Source organism: Larimichthys crocea, chromosome XXIV, assembly GCF_000972845.2.
Source record: "Larimichthys crocea isolate SSNF chromosome XXIV, L_crocea_2.0, whole genome shotgun sequence".
Taxonomy (NCBI): domain Eukaryota; kingdom Metazoa; phylum Chordata; class Actinopteri; family Sciaenidae; genus Larimichthys; species Larimichthys crocea.
In genome coordinates, this window is record NC_040034.1 from 18,454,706 (window position 1) to 18,472,067 (window position 17,362).

At 38.9% G+C, this 17,362-nt stretch overlaps 1 protein-coding gene across 3 annotated transcripts in view; it reads right to left on the reverse strand.

The window, feature by feature from the left end:
- LOC104930751 (leucine-rich repeat and fibronectin type-III domain-containing protein 2) overlaps positions 1-17,362 on the reverse strand; it is a 120,172-nt gene that overhangs the window by 65,177 nt on the left and 37,633 nt on the right. For 2 of the 3 annotated variants that reach the window (XM_019267560.2, XM_019267559.2), the window contains exon 2: positions 10,552-10,680. The gene's annotated coding sequence lies outside the window, so the exon portion shown is untranslated. Of the gene's footprint in view, positions 1-10,551; positions 10,804-17,362 lie in introns of those variants that run through there. The other variant, XM_027275154.1, reaches the window with a different exon arrangement.

Here is a 17,362-nt window from a genome sequence, read left to right on the forward strand (position 1 = left end):
TCAAAAACTCTTTGTTGTTGTTAAATCTGTTTTTGGGAGAATATTGGGATGAGGCTCAGATAAAGAGCCTCGGCCTGAAGCTTATGTTTGTCTCCTGTCAGGTTGTAATGTACTCGCTTATGTATGCAGGATGTAAATGGTAAGCTAGCTGGATTACTTTCACAACAGACTTTGGAAACAAGCTTAATACAATATGGCATCATTCTATCTTGCATCATACAACCACGCCAAGCTGATGTACATCATCTTCCCTGTTTACACAAAGCGGTATTCTTCCGCATGCAAAAGATGAACTGACTGTGGATTAGTTTCACACCATTACTCTGACTCCTTTCTGCCTTGTTCTTGTTAAACCATTACTCAAGAAGTTCTTGGTAAATATTCAAGTACATTTGCCTCAGTAGAAGGGCAATTCACGTGTGTAGGTGGCAGTGCAGCGGTGATACTGCTCTCCTGTAGCAGAGGGTCAGTCCTTGACGACAAAGGATGGCATTTTGAAAGGTCAGTCCATACAGTATGAATGGTAACATGGTAACTCCTCTTTTTTATGATCTTTACTCCTGCCACATCATCTCTTTTGTTCTCCTTTCTTCTGGTAAATAACCACCGGGTCAGAACTGCACAAATAAATCTATGCAAATCTGTAAACAACCACATTATTGTCATTTTGTTTTTATTGCAGTGTTTTACAGTTTACACTTCAGATTCGGAAAACATCTCATAATTCATCACAGATATGTGCGTTTTATGCTGGATGGAAGCTTGCAATCATTACTTGCCTACAAACACTATTTTGCAAGAGTGTTTGAATGGCCTTTCACGCAGAAAATGAAAATCTTTACATTTAAAGGCCACTTATTGTCCATCAATAAAATACATGGTATTATCAAGGTTAAGTCCTGTCACTCAGTGTTGGATGGATTTACTGTGAGTTGGTTTGTAATGGTGCTAACTTAAGTAAAGCTGTGACACCTTTGGACAGATCTCAGTGCCTCATTGTGACAGCCAGCCACCAGACTCTGGTTCCTGTCAGGGTTAATCATAGATGATGAAGGAGGTTGTCACATTTTGATGTTGACTCAACACTGAACTCAAAACACTGAAAATGCCTCATTTGACAAAGTGTTACATAAAGATATTTTCCTATCTACTACTCACAACCTTTCTACATTATATTTTATGTATTTTATATTTTTTTCGATTCTGAGGACCACTACATGCAAATTTGGCACAACTTCATAACTGTTCAGTGATTTGTGAGAAACTATTATTTTTTATACAGGATATATTTGCTGGTTTCCCGCTGATGTCTTCTGGCTGCTTAGCTTCAACTCTATATGCTTTACAGTTTTCTGATGACAGCAGCCATACCAGTTTCAAGCACAGCCTCTGAGACTAACAGGGAATGATGTTACATTCCTCAGGTGATTTACGAACTTTCATTGTTAGTTTGGACAGCCGTGTAGCTAACCAAACTGACTCAGCCCCGGAATGCAAAACCTGCAGGAAAACCACCTCACAATTAAAGGTTTCAGGCTGTTATCTGTAATGACTTTACCTCTGAATCTAGTACCTGATAATTATGTTGTCTTTGCTTGATTTGGTTTGATTGTTCCTTTCAGTTTTTTTGCCAAAAGCTAGACAGTAGTCCTGGATTTTGCTGTCATGGACATATTACAGCACGTCACCAAGCTCACGATACTGTCTGAAAGCTTCCTATACAGATGGAGTCTTACAGACAATGGACAAAGGCTGATTGTCACAATTTATGTAGGTTACAATGTGATGTATTTCATATAATAGTTGTCATTTATATCTGTGAATGCTTTCTATGGAAATCTTAATTAACTTTATCATAAAGAAAGTTTTGTCGCAGTAAGGTCTTCCACATCCATACAACACATGTGATCCAAGACGAGAATGCTTCGACTCCTCCTAGCTATACTTTCTTAGCGTGCAACAAGTGAATATTCATCCAGATGGTTTTAGGAGCCTTTGAGGGTTCCCGAGATATCTTCAGAACAGCAATGAGTGTTGTTAAATAATCCTTTGGGTTTCTCAAAGATCTGCATGTATATGTTTTTTTTTTTAATCCGCCATTACCATTATTGCAGAGTAGAATGTGTCATGTTAAAAGTAATCTACCAAAAACTTTGACATTGAAACATTGTTGTGCCAGTGCATTGTGTTAAAAGTTACATGGTCAGAAATGGTTACTGGTTATTTCATGTTAAATCTAGAGAATTGGAAAGTCATACTTATATCATAATGTCTGAAGCCATTACACTCTGCCTAAAGATCTCCTGTTCCCCCTAAAAATCTTGGGAGGAGTGGAGAATTTTATATAGCTAAGTTTATAGCTACAGTAGGTTTAACATGTCATGTTAAACAAATGCACAAATTGACAGTTAAATACATACAACTTGACAAATGAATCCACAGTCTGATAATAAATGTGCCACAATGTTGAAACTGCTGTCATTTTATTCATTTATTTATTTAATTAAGTGAAATGTTTTATCAGCGTATTTATTGGCTGAAAGGTCATTGAAATAAATCTCTAAACAGCGTCTATATAACAAACCGACCTTCAGATTACATGCTGAGGTGTGTCACGTCTGATTAACTTCCTGAAAATGAAATCAAACATCCACAAAGCTGTCAGTCAGTGAAATGTGACCAAATTATATTCGTTCCCTTTGATGCAACACAGATATTTGTTAATAACATTCATTCCGTTTTCCAGGCTGCTAAAAACCAGCTGCTGACTGCAATAACAGAAGCACAAAAAATATCTGAAACACCCAAGACAGACATGAATAAAGGAACAGGGTTGATATGAGGCTCACTCTGTGCATCGGCTCCTCTGATGTGGCGAATGAAAAGTTCTCCACATATGCATGACGTGGGACTGTTGTTGTCTGGCATTACAATGTATGCCATCAGTTAATTAGATGGAGAAAAGCGCATTCGTCTACCAATAGCTCCTTTGATTAATAAAACATGAAAAGCTTTGTCAGCAGTCGCTCAGTCACATTCTAAAAAAAGACTAGCAGTTTTTTTTTGTGTGTATTTTCTTTTCCGTTTGATTACCAGAACTGGAAAATGTATCTTCAGTTGATTTTCTCCACATTTATGAGTATTTCTGTGCAGATAACTTTTATTTTTCAATGACGTTTGAAGAATGGCTTCTTATTTGTAATTAACTGGTATTAATCATTTCCCCAACCCTGTGGCCTCTTAGGGATGGTTCTATCTCCTGTAGACATATTTTGTTTTTCTCTATTTCATCAGAATGATACATTGGTGTGAGAGAAGGTATGTCACCAACACACCACTGTTATTCAGTACTGCAATTTCATGCAGTTATGTGAATATATGCAAAATGTCAGTGCTTGTCTCTTGAATGAGTTTTATAAGAATCACATTTTACCACCTCATATCACTGACAGTGATACTAAATGGTCACCTGTTGTGTTGAGCAGTGTTGCGAATGGGAATTGCTGTGCGTCATTGAACCCACGCAGTGATTTCAGATAATGGTGTACCGTATCAGTCTGTGTATCATGTGACAGTAACATAATCTTTGCAGAAAGTGCAATTAACCCAACTGGGAGTCTGAGAGGGAAATTAAGGGAAAACAAAATAAATTATGTTATTCTCATTACAGTAGTTAGAACAATACAGACTCCCATGGTCATGGCCATTTTGGTGAATGAGGAAGACATGCATGCAATGTCAATGTCAGAACTCCTCCACTTCAGATTAATTGCACTTCTCTTTGTGGCATCTACAAAGAGCTTAATTCAAACAAGATTCATTTAAACATATCAGATACCATATTCGAAATCCATCAGAGATATAGAGTTAGATATTAAAAACAGACCTAAATGTGTTTGACTGATACAACTGATACTGCTGTATATCTGAAAATGTTTTTTTTTTTTTAGATTGATAACTTTCTAGATAACTTCAGATTGCCTTAAGTATAAAATGTGCTATATGTTTGATACACTTGTCAAACATGTGGTTGCTGAAATAGAGTAAAGAATAGAATAAAGTTATGTGACACAAGTCACGTACATAACAATTTTTAAAATAAGTCAGTGTTGACATTTGTTTTTGAAATGTTCTATCTCCTGGGTTAAAGTCTTGGATTTGTTCAATACACTCCCGACAAATCAACTTTGTTGTTCTTTATGTGGGTTACATTGGAGTAGATGAAAGCCTAAAGTGTTTCAGAAAGATGCCAAAGGTTACCTTGTATGTCTGTACGAGTGGCTGACAATGTGGCAACAATGTCTGGGAAGAGACACCGCGCTGGATGGTGGCATTGGGGATAAGGTCGGGACAGTCACCAAAAAAGTATTTGATAAATATCCATAGAAAAGGTCATGTAACTCAAGATACCTTGTCATGAACCAGCTCAGTGTCACCAGGAATTATATCCACACTGGACAAATAGGCACAGTAGGATTTACACCCTACCGCAAACTCTATAAAGACTGTCTCAATGTATAGCATTTGACATTACTTTCATATCATCAGAATAAAGAACTGTTCAATGTACAGTACACTGTCAACACCTGTATCCAGGAACTGTTATTCAAATATCTGTAAAAGCACCTTCACAATAGCATAGCAAACAAGGTCTTGTGCTTTAAATAGGCTAGATAAACTACAGGTTATAAAACTGTAAAAAGCAGAGTTTGGTTGGGGTTGAACACAGCTGGGTAGTTTTTGTCCTTGATTTGTCTGGCTGCCCTTATATTGTGGGAGGATTCAGTGTCCCATTACTCGCAACACTATTTCTACTTTTTGAATTTTGGGATAGTCATTGGCAGAATCATGGTGTCCTGATAGCCAGCTAACTAGTTTTAGCTATTTGTATGTGTTTGCCTGACATTTTTTGTGGAGAGTAGCAAATTGATAAACTGCAGGTTCTTCCTATTGCATACCGGATTATTCATGCAGACATATTGGATAATTGTTAGAATAAATGTGGTCACATGGTTTTATAAGCACACCAGGTTTTAGAAGTATATGATAATAAAATCACATTACAACACTACAAGTAAACCACCAATGAGGGTTTCACTTTGGAAGTACTGGCCTCCCATGTATCCATTTGGCTATCTACACACATGTGTAGATAGTTCACCTCATTCTTTCTATCTCAGTTCCTCCTGTATCTGTATCTATCAAAACGTTCATATCACACTTCATTAAACCACCACCAACTGTAACACCAATACAAGTACTTGGGTAGGAGCACAAACAGTTTCAACAGTTTCTTCCAGACATGTAAGGCAGGTGAACAGGACACACAAATCAGGTAGCTCCAGGGGGCGAACAGGTAATATACAGAAGCACTTAGGCCATCGAAAGTTTCTGAGGAAGGGGCTGATATGATCCTTCGCTCAAAACTTCCTCCCTAGGGCTTGTGCTACCGTTCATCAACCACGGTGACAGTTTTGGGACAAGTTCATAAACAGCTGCTGTAGGAGGATGAGCTATTCAGGGATCTTACCATCCAGACATTTTCTGATCAAAGCTCAGTCAGAGGAGGGAAGAAAACAACAACAACAACTAAACATTTTGCTGCACAGCAGATTCTCTGCTACAATTTCATCAGCCAGTTTTTATATAATCTGCATGACTGTGGGATGTAGCAGATTTTGTTTGACTGTCAAGTTTGGTTTAGTTCTTTGAACTCAATTTGTTTGGTTAATGTTTAAAGCATGTCATATATTTCTCTGTATTCTTTTCACAGATCTCGGAGCAAACCCTTCCAAGTACACCCACTCTCAAAAGATATCTGCTGAGGAACTAATGCGTCTCCGCGTTATTCAAAAAACTGACGCCACATCACTTTCATTGCAACGGGTCATGTACCCAACATATTTTCTTCTTCCTTCCCTTCTTCTTTTCTGCCTTTTGCCTCCTGACAATATTTAGTTATCTGTGTTCAACAGTGCATCCATGCAGGATTCCACACTCTCCTTGTCCCACCAAGGCTGATTTATGTGCCAGGTACTGAGCTACTCGGTGGATACAGAGAGAAAAGTGATATTAAAGCAACATTATGCAAATATTATTGTTATATTAACTTTAAAATAACAGCTATAGATTTTTTTCTTTCATGGGACACTGACTTATGATAGTGGAAATGGTGCCCCGGTGGCCTGTTCTTGCACTGTAACTTGGGTTGCTTTGTACGATCTTCGAGATGTGCATAACACTATATCCCAACTTTGATTTGGTGAAGCTGCATTAATACTTTATGTTTCCTGCTTTTCCCTCTGAAGTCGTCTGGCTGCTTTTACTCAACATTTCAGACCTCTGACCATTTCTGATGGACAGAGCTCATTTTATTGGGTCTTAAGTAGCAACTAGCTACTGCTAGCTGTAGTGTTTTTTTGACATGGTGTCAACAAGACTAATACTGGTTAAATTGTGGCCTGAAATTCAAAAGTAACTTTTATGAAAATACATTCTTTGCCAATCTGTGTGTTCACCAAAATCTAAAGTGCAAACTTGAAAACCTAGTCTAAACAACCCTTTAATCAAATAGCCTCAGTTCATTACATTGTAATACAGTCAGTCCTCAGAGAGCTAGACTTCACTTACTCAATATGTTGAGGAATGACATATTGAGATCACATCAATATTCCATTGGCTATTATTAAAATTCATATTATGGAGGGTAGAATGTGTGTCTGTGTGTGGGGGGGTTGGTGCACTGTAGGAAGAGCTTTATTTGGCAAATCAATTAGTCTGTGTTTGACGTGATAGACTGAATATTGTCCTCCTTTAGGCGAGGAGCCTGTTTCTGGAAAGACAAAAAGCAGCAGGAGAATTTCCTTGAGGACTTAACTATTGATTTGTTAATATGATTGATATTCACTGATTATTAACAAATGATTAGGCTTTTTCCTGTCTATAGATTGGAGTTAAAGTTAATAGCCCTGTCAGTCACTAGTATCATTCCATTTAGCAGCTTTTTGTATGTCATCAAATATTCAGCTAAAAGTGTTAAACCTTGATGAGTACATTACAAGTACAACTCTGACAGCCAACTGACCAATAAATCTCCTTACTGTTAGACTGTGTGGCCTCTCCAGAGGCTCTCCAAATGAGTGGGCAAATTCAATAACAGCCAGGAAGATGTGCTATAATAATATTATACTGACACGACATGAGTAAAACAGCATAAACTAACTGTTAGCTACAAATGAAAAGACTGCAGCCTCTCTTTGGGACTCTGCTTTGAGCTAAATATAAAGTATAGTAAAGTATTTAGCATGCTTACTATGTTAGTTTGATGTGTGAGCATGCTAAGATTTGCTAACTGGCACTTACCACACAGTATAGCAGAGGCTGACGGGAATGTCGGAACCAAACTGCGACATTGTGATTTAAGGTTATGGCAATTCATCCAATAGTTGTGAAGATATCTCACACAAAGCCACAATGTCATCCTCATGGTGGTATAAAGGAAAAGTCACTAAAGTCATTCATGTCATGGTAATCCATCAATTCCTTTTCATACAGCATAGACTAAAGTAGTGGACCAGCTGACCGACAAAACTTATTTGATATTGTATGGTTAAAAACAAAGTTGGACAAAGTCAAATGACAAGAGTAAGTCAAGACTTAGTATATGGCTGGACAGTATGAAGTCCTGTGTATGGCCTTAATTTGAAACACAGGCTTTAAATTTGAAATAGATACAGGAAGTGGTGGCATTCATGACCCGGCGCAGGAGACAATTGTGTCTGAAGAATTGTCAGGAACACAAAGATGTGCACACTGAATGTGACATCATTGTGTGTTTTGCATTGAACGTTACCTCCAGAGGACGTACAACTATTCACACCTATTCATTTTTAAAGAGCAACAGCTAATGGGTAACTGAATGAATTGAATAAGCCATAAAAACAAACTGTAAATGGGGCTATCCAAATTTACATTCTTTATCCTGAATGCCTTTTGTACTGTAGAAGATGAAGGTAAATGTGATACGCTTAATGCAGAGGTTGATGCATCTCAAATTAAAACATTTTTTAACTCAGACATATTAGCAGTTTATATGGTCACACACAGCGCAGATTGTTACATTTAATTAACCTTATTCTGTTCATTAGCAACAGCTCAACCAATAATGCTGCTCTGTGTCAGTCAGTCTGAGCTGCCAATAACGTTTAACACTACTGTCGTCAAACTAGAGGCTCCATTAAATTCTGAAGGGCATTTGAGAATTGAATATGACTCACTACATGTGTCCTATTCTTGCCAGGTAGCAGTCCTAATACTTGATGTCCGTTGTTGTTGTTTGTTTATTTTCCTCTCTGATTAATTTTAACATTGGATACTGTGAGGACACCAGTCCATCAATGACGTCCGCAAATTGTTTGAGTATTGAATTGAGTATCAAAAAGGTCAGCATGATGAGACCAAATCAAATCATCTCTGAATCTATATCATCTAAATTTCTTATGTATATTTGAATGAATGCCATCTCTGACAATGAAATACAATTTACAGTCTGTCTGTGTTTTCATTTGACCCTGCTTGTCCTTCACAGTGCCCTGGGATTCTCAACCTATAAAACAGGTATTATTATCCTCAGCTAGTGACGTAATTTGGCGGAATATTCTGCAAGGACTCTGTGCAAGGCATAAGTCCTAAGGGGAATGTCATGGCCCTAACCTCATCTCCAGCTATCATTGGCTCTGTGTCAGTGGTTCACATTCACCAGGAAGCAAAGTAGAGATGAGGAAAATCATGGGGAAATATGGGCAGACAGTGCAAGAAAGGAAAGAAGAAAGAGAGGATCAAACAAAATAAAATAAAATAAAAACAGACGGAATGCTGGAAGGAAGGAAAGACATGAAGGAACTAGGAAAGAAGGAAAGGAAGCTAAAAAATAGATGGGATGCATTAAAGAAGGAGGTGGAGACCTGAAGAATCAAGGAAAGAAGATGGGATGCAGGAAGGCAGGAAATAATGAACAAAAGAAAAAAAGAAGGAAGGAAAGCAGGATGGAAGGAAGGAGAATATCCAGGAGGGAGAACAGAAGAATCAAAAGATCAGGAAGGGAGGAAGGAAGGAAGGAAGGAAGGAAGGAAGGAAGGAAGGAAGGAATTAATGATGGAAAAATGATGGAAAAATGATGGAAAATGGAAGAAACCAAACACAAGAAGAAGGAAGAAAGTTGGAGAGATAAAACAAAATGAAGGAAGGAGCAAAGGAAGTAAGGAATTAAAGACAGTAGGAAGAGAGTAAGAAAGGAAACAAAGAAAAAAAGATAGCAATAAAATAAAAAGAAGGGAATGGAAGGAGGAAGGCTAGAGATAGTTGAAGGGCTCAGTTTTTGCAGGCCTGATTGATTTCTGCCAGACCTGTCTCGGGGCTGAATCCCTCCTTTCTCCGGCTGTCTGAATATAAAGGATAAATGACGGCCGGTCAACTCACCTTGAAAACAAATGAGAGAGGAAGGACGAAAAAAGGTAAAAACTGAAGTAAGCAAAGAAATACCGATGCACTTGGATTCTCGGACTTCGATTCATTCTAAATTTACTTTCTATTTTCTCTTCATCATAAAGCAACTTTGATAATCAACCTGTAGTGCCATCACAACACTGAAGAAACCCATATGGCTGATGCTGACACGTAGGACGAGGATTTACAGAATGAACCATGATCCTGTCAGGAAAGCTCTGTAGGACTGACACTTCAAAAAGCTTTTTGAAACCGATGTCAACATTTATATAAAACAGGCCGACATCCAGGCTATGCCCTCTTATTTTTAGAGCTATGGCTGAATAAACTGAACGCAACGCCGCAGTATGCGTGCTGCAGTAACTGCAGTTGGCAGCATTCAGTGAAGGTCACAAGTGACTCTCTTCTTATGCAATTAACCTAGTTTCTCAGTGAGGCAGCAATCTATGGGGAAGCAATTAAAACCAAATTCTTCCCACAGTGTGGACTTCACAGGGAAAAAAAACCTTGGACAGCCCAACAAAGTGTTTGAAAGTTTTGATTAGTGATTTTCTTTCAATATATGAAACTTTAAATAAATTAAAATTTTTTACTTTTTACTTCAAATATATATACATATTTAGAATAGGAGGAAGGACAAAGGAAGCAACACGAGGAAGGAAATAAAATAGAAAGAGTGGATTAAATTAAATGACTCAAATGAAAGGAAAGAGAAGAATGGCAGATAAAGAAGGCCAGACATTTGGGAATTGTCATTAAATTCTTTTTTTTTCTTTCATCTCAATTTATCTTTAAAATCTATTATTCTGTGTGAGATATTGAACAGATTCTTCATTTGTTCTCCAATATTTGTTCATGAAGGTGATGCAGCTCATGCATAAAATCTTCTCAATTCATCGGACTCCTCTTAATACAAACACAGACGATGCAAAAGCTGCCTCCATCTATTTATTTGCTCTCAAACCTGACTGTGTGTGTGTGTGTGTGTGTGCGTAGGTGTGTGAGTGTGTGTGTGTTTGTTTGTGTGTGAGCGCATTGTGCACTGACCTTGAATTCCTCCTGCGGGCCGCAAACAATCCCAAGTCTTTCCCCTCCTCCCACGGATGAACGTTGCAAGGTGTCGTTTCTGTGTGAGCTGAGGAAGAAACCCTCCACCTCATCCGCTCAGTCTTTCACCTGCAGGAAAACGACGAGGGGAAGCAGACAGCAGGAGAAAATGAGAAATGGCACCGATCCTCAACATTTGTCTGACATCTAATCCCTTTAATTTCAAGGGCAGAGAACACTGGGTCTGCAAACACTCTGGGCAATGATAATCCACATGACAACAAATTGTTTTCTGTTGATTTATGTTTTTTTTAAAAACTGTTATTAATATTGTTGTTACAGTTTTCTGAATTTGCTGAAACATTCTTAATCCATTGGACCCTGCAGGAGGGATTTTAATACAGTTGGGCTTGGAAGAGCTCTTTAGATTATGGTTACTTAACTCAGGAGGGTGCAAATTATGCTAAAAGAGCACCGTTCACTCAACATGTTGATGTTTTCGGTGAACTGAATGCATGCATTTGCTACTTATGACTGAGGATGTAACCGTCGTTAACGCCCATAAGAACAACGCTCACAAACTGTTCACTTATAACTCAATTAAAACACAGGAAAGGAGTACACAAGGAAACAATCCCAGGCAGAAATGAGGTTTCACTTTAATTTTCCACAGGGCTATTACATCGCCACACTGCTGAAGAGAGAAGAGAACAAGAAGATGGTAATCCAGCTCATTAAATGAAGGAATCATTAAAAGAAACATCATTAAGACAACGAGCTAACTGCAACAAGCAAAGGTCCTCCCAAGTCAAAAGTACCAGCCTTTTGTAAAGACAACGGAACCAATGTGAACTGTTTATTTCTTCATATGAACTTAGTTTAAAATCCTTTCATTTTAGTCTTTGTGAACTTAATCTTTAATTTAAAGTTTTGCAAGCTTTTCCATATAATGCAGTAGTTGGTTAAATTACTATTAGAGGTATGTTAGCTGCTGGTAATTGGATTTTTTTGGGCCAAAACAGGCTAGCTGTTTGCCCGTGTCCCCATTATGTATGCAAAGCTAAATGAATCTCAGCCTAAGCTCCATGCTTATTATTGTATGTACAGACATGTACATGTTTTTAATCGTATCATCTCAGCAAGAGAGCAAATAGCATATTTCTTAAATGTCTTTGATTTTGCAACTTCCTTGTCTTTGTTTAGTGTCCTGTTGTTGTTGTTGTTGTTGTTGTTGAAATCATGAGCTTTTAACGGTTCTTGGAACTCTTATGTCTGTGAGTCATTTGTTTGAGATAATTCCATTTCCCTTTCAACACTGCATTTGACAAATAAATAATGACAACAGAATAATGAACTAAATGCTGTCAGGTTTGTGAAATGTTTATGAAAGTATCTTTTTGGCTGGCAAACAATTTGGAAATTATTGTGTATATTGATGGAGATGAGCCTGTTTTCAGTGTGTAGCCTTCTTTAATAAAACAGGTGTATTTTTACATGAGGATATTTTCAAGTGCACATCCAATCATTTCAGAGGGCTCCTCTAACCTTGAACCCACTGTGCCTCCCCACAATCCTGCCCTACAGGTCATCAAACTAGGTTGCCATATCATAGCGCCTCGGGTCAACATGATAATTGGAGGCACCACTTTGTGTCACGCTGACTCTGCAAATCACTTTAACGTGTTTTCGGGCTAGATGCCTGTGGCATACATCAGCCAGCCACCAGCCAGCTTCACTTGGCGCTAAGTGCTGTGCCAATTATTGCATGACACTGCCATCCATATCTGTTCTCATGGAAATTCATAATTTATGACACATCCTTGTTTCTGCCTCTGGGGACCTGAATGCCATTATCCTGCTAAAGTGAGATCTGATTGGGTAGTTGCTATCTCAGTTGCTTCTTTGAAGTAATTTCTTCAAATGCCCTTATATAGATGCTTTATTGTATCATCGTCCAGCAGAAGAAGATAGTCAATGAGCCACAGCAACACCAGTCATCCTTCTCTCAAAACAACTGTCCAGAAAGGCTCTTGTTAGTGTTACTACTGAAATATTTCAATCCATATATCTGCTTAAAGCCAGCTTGTCCACCATCCTCTTTATTTCATCTTTTCAATACAGTAGAAAATACTGATCTTGTGTTTCAGACTAAGTCCAAATATATGTGTGAAAGTGGAGAACATACAGTTCTAATTTTATGATTGTTATTTACAGTATTCCTGGGTGTTTCACTGACAGTCCTGATCACATTTCCACAGTTACACATTCAGGCCTGGAAGCTTCCCAGTACAACCACAGCACCTCAGTGGTGATAATGAAAGAGGGCAAGGTCTTCTCTCATGGCCTTCTCTCATTACAATTATGGTAGAATACAGATATTGGTATTCAGTAAGAGTACCCAGCTGTATCTTTTTTCTCTACTTTATTCTCTTAAGAAATGTGTGATTTCAGTTGCAAACGGCACTGAAATTTGGCACCAATTGATCAAATGTGAATGAGTATTCAGTGCAGGCTTCACTGGGTTGGTACCTGTAAAAGTATGGTGTTCTGTACCCTTCCCTAATGAATCATGACATGTGGCTATAACATTAAAAGCACATAATTAGAAGTCATACAAGCCATTAGCCTTGAATCGTAGCAGTGATTCATCATTTTAACTTAAAACCTTTGTATTATTAGCTTTATTTCCTATCTCAGTCCTAACATTAGATTGACTTTTGAACCTGTAAATTAGCATTAGCCTCATTTTTCAACCTCAAACTTCCTGTCATTAGCTTGACTTTACTAACTACAATATCTTAACATTAGCCTTCTTTTCAGTGTGCCTAACTTCATCTAGGCAATGCTAATTAAACAAAAACATTCATCAATCATTATGCCTCGGGGCTATCAACAGCTAGCGCTGGATGAAAGGTTAACAAGGAACCTTAGATGTTTCAATGCATCATTGATTAACATGTGAGTCAGCAGTTATCCTTAATGTAATGAATCATCTCGGCTTGGATATTTTTAAATATGCTACACATTACTCTGCCTCACTGTCACGAAGCATCGGTCCTTTCTTTGAATTAATTCAATGCTGAATAAAGACTTGATTGTGCTATATGAATCGAACAGGTCTTGTACATCAAGCCGTCAGGAATGGTTTTGTGGTACACTTCAAATTTGGTGGACTGTGAAAAAGCCAGGTTGCTCCGATTTGGGTTGTAGTACACCTACCTGAGAAATCAAACTGACAATCCAAAGCTATTGTGTTGGCACCTGTTCGCACCTTTGTGTCTTTAGTTGTTCAGTCAATTGCACTTGATAACACTTTCACAGTCATCTCACCTGTCAGGCCTAGCCCATTTACAATAACATTTCAGTCGTAAATGAAAGTTGTCTGTGTGTCAAAACGTGATCTGAACTGAAATCTGTAAGTCCCTTTCACATTCTTAGACATTTCTCAAAACGTAGGCAAAATCAGTGAATTATGTTATGACTAAATAGAATTTCAACTCTGGAGCCATGTATGAACTGATCCCAAGTAAAGCCAAAAGTCACAAAATGTCTCAGGCCATGTTTTATCCCTCAAGAGTTTGATGGTAGGAGACAGGCCATGTCTATTTTTTTAATGCATTGGGGACCCAAAATGTATTTGCCCATCAAGATTTCTACTGGGCACTTGCAGCAGCAAATAAACACATCAACTTGAGTACATCCCCCTCTCTCTTTCTCATATTTCCCAGTCTATTGACTGTCATTCCACTGCCTCATTTGAGCCTCTCTCCTCTCTTTGCAGGAGATACTTCTGCAACACCATTAGCAAAAGGGTTGGCTGAGAAAGCTGCAGGATTGCACCCACTCTAGCACTTGCTACTTACTAGTTACTCCCAAAGGTGATGCCATACAATTCTTTTTTTTTCCCCTCACCCTCTGAGACACAAGTAAACTTGAGGTGGAAAACTTTGCTGTCAAATAAATTCAATTTCACTAGTCTGTTTTGCTTCCAAACTAAACCTAAATTGTACAAGAAGGCAGTTTTCACAGACTACTCCAATTTAGAAAAGCTCACTGAGACTTTCTACACGGTCTAATGTTGTCGGTTTTAAGTTTAGTTCAGTTTTGCCTTTAAATTAACTATTTTGTATAATGGGTAACCACGACTAAAGGCTAAAATGAAACCTGGTGGGGTAACACGGGACTCACACCGAACGCGGAACGGAAGCGGAACGGAAGCAGAACGGAAGCGGAACAGTACTTTGCCCGGCGTCAACTCACACCGGACGCGGATCAGCCGCGGAACGGCAGCCGGAGCGAGCCGGCCGTATTCACACGAGATCACGAGAGAATCCTGGACATACCCGAGACCCCGCCGATAAACAGTGTATAAAAAAACAACAAACAACAAACAGCTGACTTTGCTTCTCCGACGTGGAGGAGATTATAAAAGCATCTTTTGTGTCATAAAGATTGTGTGTTGTTCCACTTCAACAATTAGTCTCTCGTTGAGACCCTTTGATCGATCTTTGATCACCTGGTGCCACGGTCATGACGTAACGTTGATGTGAAGTTGTAAAAGCTACATGAACTGAGTATTGTGTTTTATTTTGAAAGGGGGCGGAGTTATTACGTTGATTCAAGGCCCGGTTTCCTGTCTGGTGCGCAGTGCTCTGTTGAAATTTACGAGGTTCAGCCCGGCTCGCGGAAGAAATAGAAATCCTGCGGAAAGCTCGCGCCGTGGCGCGGAGAGCCGCTTCTGGGACGCGTGCTCTGATCCGCGCCCTGTTGAGTGCTCTCATTGACTAGACTGGATTCTATTTGCTACGGTGACCGCGGCGGCCGCTTCCGTTCCCGTCGGTGTGAGGTTGGCGTCAACGTCAATTACGTCAGTTACAGACATTAAACTCTTTAATAATAATAAATACAATAAATCATAGAAATTACATCGTAGGATTGTGGCTCACATTTTCAAATAGATTTACACTGCTGTGGTCGACCTGCTGCCACTATGACACGACCCCAAGAAAGTGAACATAAATGGTTGGATGGATTTTTGGATAGAAAATGTTCTTGGTGTTGCACACACAAAAACCATAAACCATAAACCTAGTTGTTTGAAGAATTGAAAAGAAACATTCAGAAGTTCAAGAATCTATTTGGTGGAAATCTGGGACATAACAAGCAGATCAAACAAAGTTGGGAATCACTGATTTATAGGTTATATACAGTATGAGAACATTACAACATTAATAAGCAGCAAACAACTGTTTACTATGTAAAATGTAGTGTATAGTGGAGTTATTTTATCCTGGGCATGAAATGATCTTGCAGTCTGTGTGTGTGTGTGTTGTTATCTGATGGGAGTCTGGTGGCAAGTGATATAGCGATGATAAAAACAATTTCTGATTAATAAAAATGACCTTAATCTAACAGAAAGTTATACATCTGCAGAGATCCTTTCCATAATGTTGTCGATTTGTGCCCTTTGTCCCAATTATGTTGCAGCCATTTTTGCATTTTCCAATCTAACTCAATAAATTAGGTTAAGTTTAGAGTATTATTTTGTTTCTGAAGTGGGTTTTACAATTTTGCTGGCTTTGTCAATTGAGTCTGGCAGGCTGTAACAACCGTCTGTTTTGGTCTAAGGTGCTCTAGTGTGATATTTAGTGGCAGTGGATTTAGTATGTTTTATCTGTTGTTTTATCTGAAAAGTAACTCTAGCTGTCAGATAAAAACAGTACTGTAAAAGTAAAACCAGTACAGTACTTAAGTCAATGCATGCTATCATATAAACCATACCCAGTCAACACTAAGTGTTGTGGTGCATGTCTTTTAGGAAAAAATGGATAACTCGGGTGTTTCATTTGCTAGTATGTGGACACCCAGCCAACGCTGGGAGTGACTCTCATCCCAGCAAGGCTTTGTCAGTGAGCCTGTTTACCTGCCTGTTAAGCTCCTTGTCACATCACTGCTTATTGCCTGACAAATATGTGAATACAATACACATTTCCAATTTTACTACAATGTGGCAATAATCACAGGGGAAACATTTCATTACTGAGTAAGGGGCCATAGCAGCTATCCGTTGTCTCATTCTCCAAAACGGCATTAGTGACAGAATCCAACTAAATCGATTTTATTTGCCCTTTTCAAGCTTTATTTTAGAGACAGCTGAAGAGTGACGGGAAACGTGGGGAGAGAGAGATGGGGAATGACGTGGGAAAGAGCCACAGGTCAGGTTCGAACCCTGGGCTTCCGCAGCAAGTACTGAGCCTTCGCACATCGGACGGTTGCTCTACCAACTGAGCTAAGCACCACCCCAAATTCAACTAAATCTAACAGACCACACTGAAACTGTGATGTATTGATGCAAGAGCCCTCAGGTGTAAAGGAACTTAGCGTTTTCCCATCCTCCACTGATGTCAAAATCCATCTGTGAATGGACTGAGGCAAACTAGGCTGCTACAGAAACCCAGACCCATTCACAATTTTGTAATCTTGTATCCAATCACAGGGTTTTGTCATTTTCTTATTTTAAGAATGAAATTGGACGAGACACCAAAGTAGGTCGGCTGGTCCCTCAACATGAATCATACATACCTGAAAGGAGTCCACGGCTGTCCAAACATACTCCTTCAGTCTCCTGGTTTTTGGCTTAAAAAGATACACCTGCTCGTAAATTCCTGAACATTTTTTGATCAAAGGTTACGTCTTCCACACTGCTTCCCTCCAGGCTTTAATACTTGTCTACACAGTCAGCCATGCACATTGATAATGATGCATGCAGGGTTTAATGTGATTCCCATGTTCTGCTTGTCAGTGTTACCTG